Genomic DNA, 6,794 nt, shown 5'->3' on the forward strand with positions numbered 1-6,794 from the left:
CATCACCATCCATAACTGTGACCCCCCGCCCCACTTTGTGACCCTCATCATGACATCAGTTGTGATTGACAGCTGTATCAACAAACACATTTTTGCCTGTGAACATGCACACACACGCACACGCACACGCACACGCACACACACACACACACATTTTAGCAGCAGCTGTTGGTGTTCAGCTGACTCTGAGGGTTCCTTCCTGTCGGTTCCACCATACATAGAACACGATCGATCCGGTTCCACGGTGGTTCTGAAGTGAACTCTGGATCCAGCTGTTGTCTGATGTTCTACTTCTGATTTTACATACTTGTCTCCTAACAACCTTCAACTTTTTCTGACTGGTTCTATGTGGTTCTAACCGGATCTAACTAGTCCAGCACTGAGCTGCTCACTGGTTCTGACGGGTCGTGAGTGATTCTCAGTAGATCAACAATCTGAAGCGTTCCAACAGATACCGAGCCTCCAGCTGGTTCCAGCTGATTCAAACAGGTTCCCATTGGTCCCTCCGGGTTCCAACGGGTTCCTGCTGGTTCTGACTGGTTCCAACCACTAACAGTTTTTGTTCAACCAGTTCCATCTGCTTTCCTTTGTTTCCATCTGGTTCTGACGGGTTCCAGACGGGTACCTTGTTCCAACACTTATTGGTTTGTAATTTTCTGATGTGAAGTGGACTCTGTTCTCTGTTCTGTTCTCACTCTGTGTGTATGTGTGTGTGTGTGTGTGTGTGTGTGTGTGTGTGTGTGTTGCAGTCGACCCAGTAAAGGCAGCCCGGCCCACGGAGAGAGTCCTCACTCGTCCATTGAGGGCTGATCTGAACGAGTGTCTGTGTGTCCTCTGGACTGTTCTCCGGTTGTACTGTTTTGTGTTACTGTGATCTTTCTTTGTCTTAATGGTGATTAGAAGAATTTTATCGATTATCAGCACAACGTGACGTAAAAAACACTGAGTGTGTGAATACACCTGTCTGTCGGAGAGGGGTGAGCCAGGTTAGCTGGCTAGCCTGTTACCATGCTAACCGTCATTTTAGCCTGTTAGCATGTTGACATGCTAACGTGTTAGTATGCTAACATCTCGCTGCTTCCATCAGCTCCTGGATTCACGTCACGGAACTTTATGTATGTATGTATGTATGTATGTATGTATGTATGTATGTATGTATGTATGTATGTATGTATGTATGTATGTATTTATTTATTTATTTATTTATTTATTTATTTATTTATTTATTTATTTATTTGTTTGTTTGTTTGTTTGTTTGTTTGTGTATTTATTTATTTGTTTTTTTCGTTCATTCATTATTTAACAAAAGTATTCATGTCATTTGGTCTCTGTAATGAATGGATGCTGACGCTTGAAGCCAAAGTCAGATGAATGTGAAGGTGAAGGTGAGGAGGTGTCAGATGGAGGTGAGGAGGTGAGGAGGTGTCAGATGGAGGTGAGGAGGTGAGGAGGTGTCAGATGTAGGTGAGGAGGTGTCAGATGGAGGTGAGGTGTCAGATGGAGGTGAGGAGGTGTCAGATAAAGGTGAGGAGGTGTCAGATTAGGAGGTGCCAGATGAAGGTTAGGAGGTGTCAGATGGAGGTGAGGAGGTGTCAGATGGAGGTGAGGAGGCATCAGATGTAAGTGAGGAGGTGTCAGATGGAGGTGAGGAGGTGTCAGATGAAGGTGAGGAGGTGTCAGATGAGGAGGTGTCAGATTAGGAGGTGAGGTGGTGTCAGATGAAGTTGAGGTGTCAGATGGAGGTGAGGAGATGAGGAGGTGTCAGATTGAGGTGAGCAGGTGTCAGATGGAGGTGAGGAGATGAGGAGGTGTCAGATGTAGGTGAGGAGATGAGGAGGTGTCAGATGTAGGTGAGGAGGTGTCAGATAAAGGTGAGGAGGTGTCAGATGTAGGTGAGGAGGTGTCAGATAAAGGTGAGGAGGTGTCAGATTAGGAGGTGTCAGATGGAGGTGAGGAGGTGTCAGATAAAGGTGAGGAGGTGTCAGATTAGGAGGTGTCAGATGGAGGTGAGGAGGTGTCAGATAAAGGTGAGGAGGTGTCAGATGGAGGTGAGGAGGCATCAGATGTAAGTGAGGAGGTGTCAGATGGAGGTGAGGAGGTGTCAGATGAAGGTGAGGAGGTGTCAGATGAGGAGGTGTCAGATTAGGAGGTGAGGTGGTGTCAGATGAAGTTGAGGTGTCAGATGGAGGTGAGGAGATGAGGAGGTGTCAGATTGAGGTGAGCAGGTGTCAGATGGAGGTGAGGAGATGAGGAGGTGTCAGATGTAGGTGAGGAGATGAGGAGGTGTCAGATGTAGGTGAGGAGGTGTCAGATAAAGGTGAGGAGGTGTCAGATGTAGGTGAGGAGGTGTCAGATAAAGGTGAGGAGGTGTCAGATGGAGGTGAGGAGGTGTCAGATAAAGGTGAGGAGGTGTCAGATTAGGAGGTGTCAGATGAAGGTTAGGAGCTGTCAGATGAGGAGCTGTCAGATGTTGGTGAGGAGGTGTCAGATGTAGGTGAGGAGGTGTCAGATGAAGGTGAGGAGGTGTCAGATGTAGATGAGGAGGTGTCAGATGAAGGTGAGGAGGTGTCAGATAAAGGTGAGGAGGTGTCAGATTAGGAGGTGTCAGATGAAGGTGAGGTGTCAGATGGAGGTGAGGAGGTGTCAGATGAAGGTTAGGAGCTGTCAGATGTAGGTGAGGTGTCAGATGTTGGTGAGGAGGTGTCAGATGGAGGTGAGGAGGTGTCAGATGGAGGTGAGGAGGTGTCAGATTAGGAGGTGTCAGATGTTGGTGAGGAGGTGTCAGATGGAGGTGAGGAGGTGTCAGATGAGGAGCTGTCAGATGTAGGTGAGGAGGTGTCAGATGAAGGTGAGGTGTCAGATGTTGGTGAGGAGGTGTCAGATGGAGGTGAGGAGGTGTCAGATGAGGAGCTGTCAGATGTAGGTGAGGTGTCAGATGTTGGTGAGGAGGTGTCAGATGGAGGTCAGGAGGTGTCAGATGGAGGTATTTTTGTGTTTGTGTATTGAATCCAGGAGATGAAACAGTTGCAGTGGAGATGCAGTGGAGGTGGTGTTGGTCACATGACCCAGTGGCCATGGACAAGTGGTTGTTATGTGTGTTGTGGTTTCTGTGTTGTTTAGTGACACTGGACGCTCGCTGCTCCAAGTTAGCATGCGGCGCTCCCTCCACCGTGTTAGCATGTGACGCTGTGTGTTCGTAGCTGTGTCGGTTCATCCTGTGTTTCATGACTGCTCCGCCCTGGATCACTAAGATGAACCAATGATTGGAGAGGTGCTGGACTTTGTGTGATAAAATGACGTGTTGAACGCAGCGCGTCTTCACACACTTGTGACTTGTGGCTATTTGTCATCCATGTTTGTGTTTGATGAAACTAATAATGCTCCATGAATAAACAGGGAACATATGTGAGCGTGTCGTGACTTGTGCTCATGTGATCAGAGCCAACATGTGACGTGAATAAAGCTGGTGAGTGAAGCTATCCTCCTGTTTTAGAGGTTTTGTATGTGGGTAGGTAGGTGGAGCTCAGGACTCGGTGATGAGAATCCACCAAGGCCAGATTCTAAGTGAAATCTTTGCACTGGAAACAGAAACTGGTCCTCTAGTTTAGTTCAACGTGATTTACAACAATCGAGAGCAGAATAGAATGACAGACGTGGGTTCAGAATCTGTACATTCTCCTGACTACAAAACGGAACGTCAGACGACCAGTTTAGCTCAGCAGTGTCAGTCTCACACGTCGTTAGTTATTTTCCACTTGTACTGAAGTTCCTCTGACTCCGGGAGCTTTTCACCTTCTACAAACAACGTTGGTGCACATGTCCGCGATTTGAGCGATCATATAGCATATTTATCGCAACACGAGCTAACATAACACGACGGTCACAGCCCTCGCTCATGATGTTACGATAGCTGCTGAGGACCGAAGGAACTTTCTGGATCTTGACGTGTGTTACCACCCACGTTGTTGGAGCTTCATTATTTGTTTTGTTGTTAGTTTTTATTTCAAGAAGTAGAGTTGCAGCTCCGGGGTCACTCATAAAACCTGAACTTTGTTTTCATACATGAAGGTGGAAACCTTCTACACATGTTTTCTTATTTGTGAACGCAGCTCAGCTGACTGGACAAAGTTACAAAGGTGTGTGTTATCAGGCACATGTAACGTCATCAAAAACAAACAAACATCCTCTCGTGTATTTAAAACTTTATTAGAGAAAAAACAGAATCTTCATTTAACATTTTGACACGAAAAAAAACGGCTTCCGGTTACGATGGGGACCAACCACAGACATGTACAGAATGTAACGATGGCTGAGGGAACAAACTCTGAACCCAGATGCAGATGAACAAAACTTAATTTTATTAATTTGAGAAAAACAAGGCTCTGCTCAAAAAAACGACTAAGAGATCAAAAGGGGGAAGGGGAGAACTGAAAACACTCACTTAGGAGGCGAAAAAACGTACAGAATATCAATGAACATAAAGCGCCCGAACCGGGGAAAAGGACAAGTTTGACACGACTAAACATAAAGGCTACGGATCGGCTACGACTAAACAAAGGAGAAGACAGGATTCAGCAAGGGAACTCGGATACTCACACAAGGGTCAACTACCAGACAATGACGTGACGCGTTATCGACCATCACCGTACGATTCGGCACTAGGCAAAGGACGTGACTGGCTTAAAATAGGAATGGGGGGGGGGAGAGGAAAGGCAAGGTGGCAGAAATGATAACAAACACAGACTTTCAAAATAAAACAGGAACTGGGACGGACATGGACATAACACGGAGGGTGACTTGACACTCGTGACACAGAAGACGGGATGACTCACCAGCGCTGCTGGCCAATGGAGAACGACGTCACCGTACGGCGGCCATCTTGCCACGGGGGTACTGGCTCATTCATCACATTGTGTCTACTGCGCATGTACTTTTTAAATAAACAGAACTTGCTCAATTTCCAACCAATTTTCAAACTGTTAGGTCTATTACCAACATTAAAGTTGTAGTTATGATACTGCATACTGATGATGGACTTTATATGAACATAACATCACGAAGATAGGTAAAGCAAAAGCTACACACGTAACTCCATTTATTACCATTTATTTGATCGGAAATTACTAAATTTAAATGTATTTGGCCCCGATATCACAATTCACCATGGCAACATGTAAATAATAGGCAGAAGCTCCATTTTAATCCAGTGGACAGAGATGTTAATGTATGTGTATGCACATTAGAATACAATATTAAAGAATAGCGAACACAAACGTAAGATAATTTAGCAAAACTAAAAAACTAAAACTAGACATATTTACAAATTCTTTAAGAAAGAAAGGTGAAATATACAGATGTACAAATGATGGTTCTTGTAGATATAGTATAAATACAGTATGTACAGTTTCAGAGCAGTGATAATTAAATCAATTTAAACATTTACAGTTTAACAGCAGGAATGATTTCCTGTAGCGTTCTTTGTGACAGCAGAGCTGAATGAGTCTGTTGGAGAAGGAGCTCCGCTGTCTCTGTAGTGGGTCATGAAGGGGGTGTGAGGGGTCGTCCATGATGGAGATCGGTTTGCCCCTCCCTGACCCAAACCTCTCACGGCTGTGTCCAATAACTGGTCCAGCCTCACAGATGAGTTTATTCATCCTATTAGAGTCTGGGCAGTTCAGGAACAATGACAGGAACTAATTGACACCAGTGTCTTTACTGTGACAACAAACAACAAGAGACACAGCAGGATTGAATCTCTGAACAGAGAGGTGGAAAAATAAAGTTAGGATCCGTCTCCACTTGACATTTGATTGAAGGACTGGTCAGGTCTCCTGTGATGACCTGGTGATGAATGAATGAATGAATGAATGAATGGTTAGGTCTCGACCGAATGTGTAATTCATGGAAGGAAAGTAGCTGATGACAACATGCAGCAGTGATCAGGTGACTCACCCTCCAAAAACCACCGGACTACAGTACAAGCCACAAATTACCATATCTATGGGACCCACGAGCTGTCGTTTCCATGAGAACAGACAGTGCCACGGATCTCCGAGCAGCAGGCAGCACTGTCGATTGCCGAAACATCGTCACACGCTCACGGAGGAGCTGAACCTGCGGAGGAACCGGCGGGATGATTCGTTTCACGGTACCGGAGTAACGACACGAGGTGTCGACAAGGTGCGTGTCTCTGTCGGTAACCGGGTCGGGACATGGCGGGAAACGGGAACTCGCTTTGTGACCGTGTGCTAGCAACTGCTGCTGCTAGCTTAGTGCTATCAGTCTGTCAGTCATTGATGAACACACACACACACACACACACACACACACACACACACACACACACACACACACACACACACACACACACACACACACACATTTCTGACACAAACGACTCCTGCACTCTAACCCTGTGTGTGTGTGTGTGTGTGTGTGTGTGTGTGTGTGTGTGTGTGTGTGTGTGTGTGTGTGTGTGTCCGCGCGCTCACAGGCAGCAGTGATGCTCCATTTCCCCCTGGTGGTCACAGCTCAGGTGGACCTGGTTCTTCTGCTGGTTTCTCTGCTGTCGCTCTGGACTCGACTGAGCAGCCTGAGCTATCCCAACGCAGTGGTGTGAGTGAGTGAGTGAGTGAGAGAGAGAGAGTGTGTGTGTGTGTGAGAGAGAGAGAGAGAGTTAGAGTGTGTGTGTGTGTGTGTGTGTGAGAGAGAGAGAGTGTGTGTGTGTGTGTGTGTGAGAGAGAGAGAGAGAGTTAGAGTGTGTGTGTGTGAGAGAGAGAGAGAGTTAGAGTGTG

This window comes from Lampetra planeri, unplaced genomic scaffold, assembly GCF_965212315.1.
Source record: "Lampetra planeri unplaced genomic scaffold, kcLamPlan1.2.h2 scaffold_752, whole genome shotgun sequence".
Taxonomy (NCBI): domain Eukaryota; kingdom Metazoa; phylum Chordata; class Hyperoartia; order Petromyzontiformes; family Petromyzontidae; genus Lampetra; species Lampetra planeri.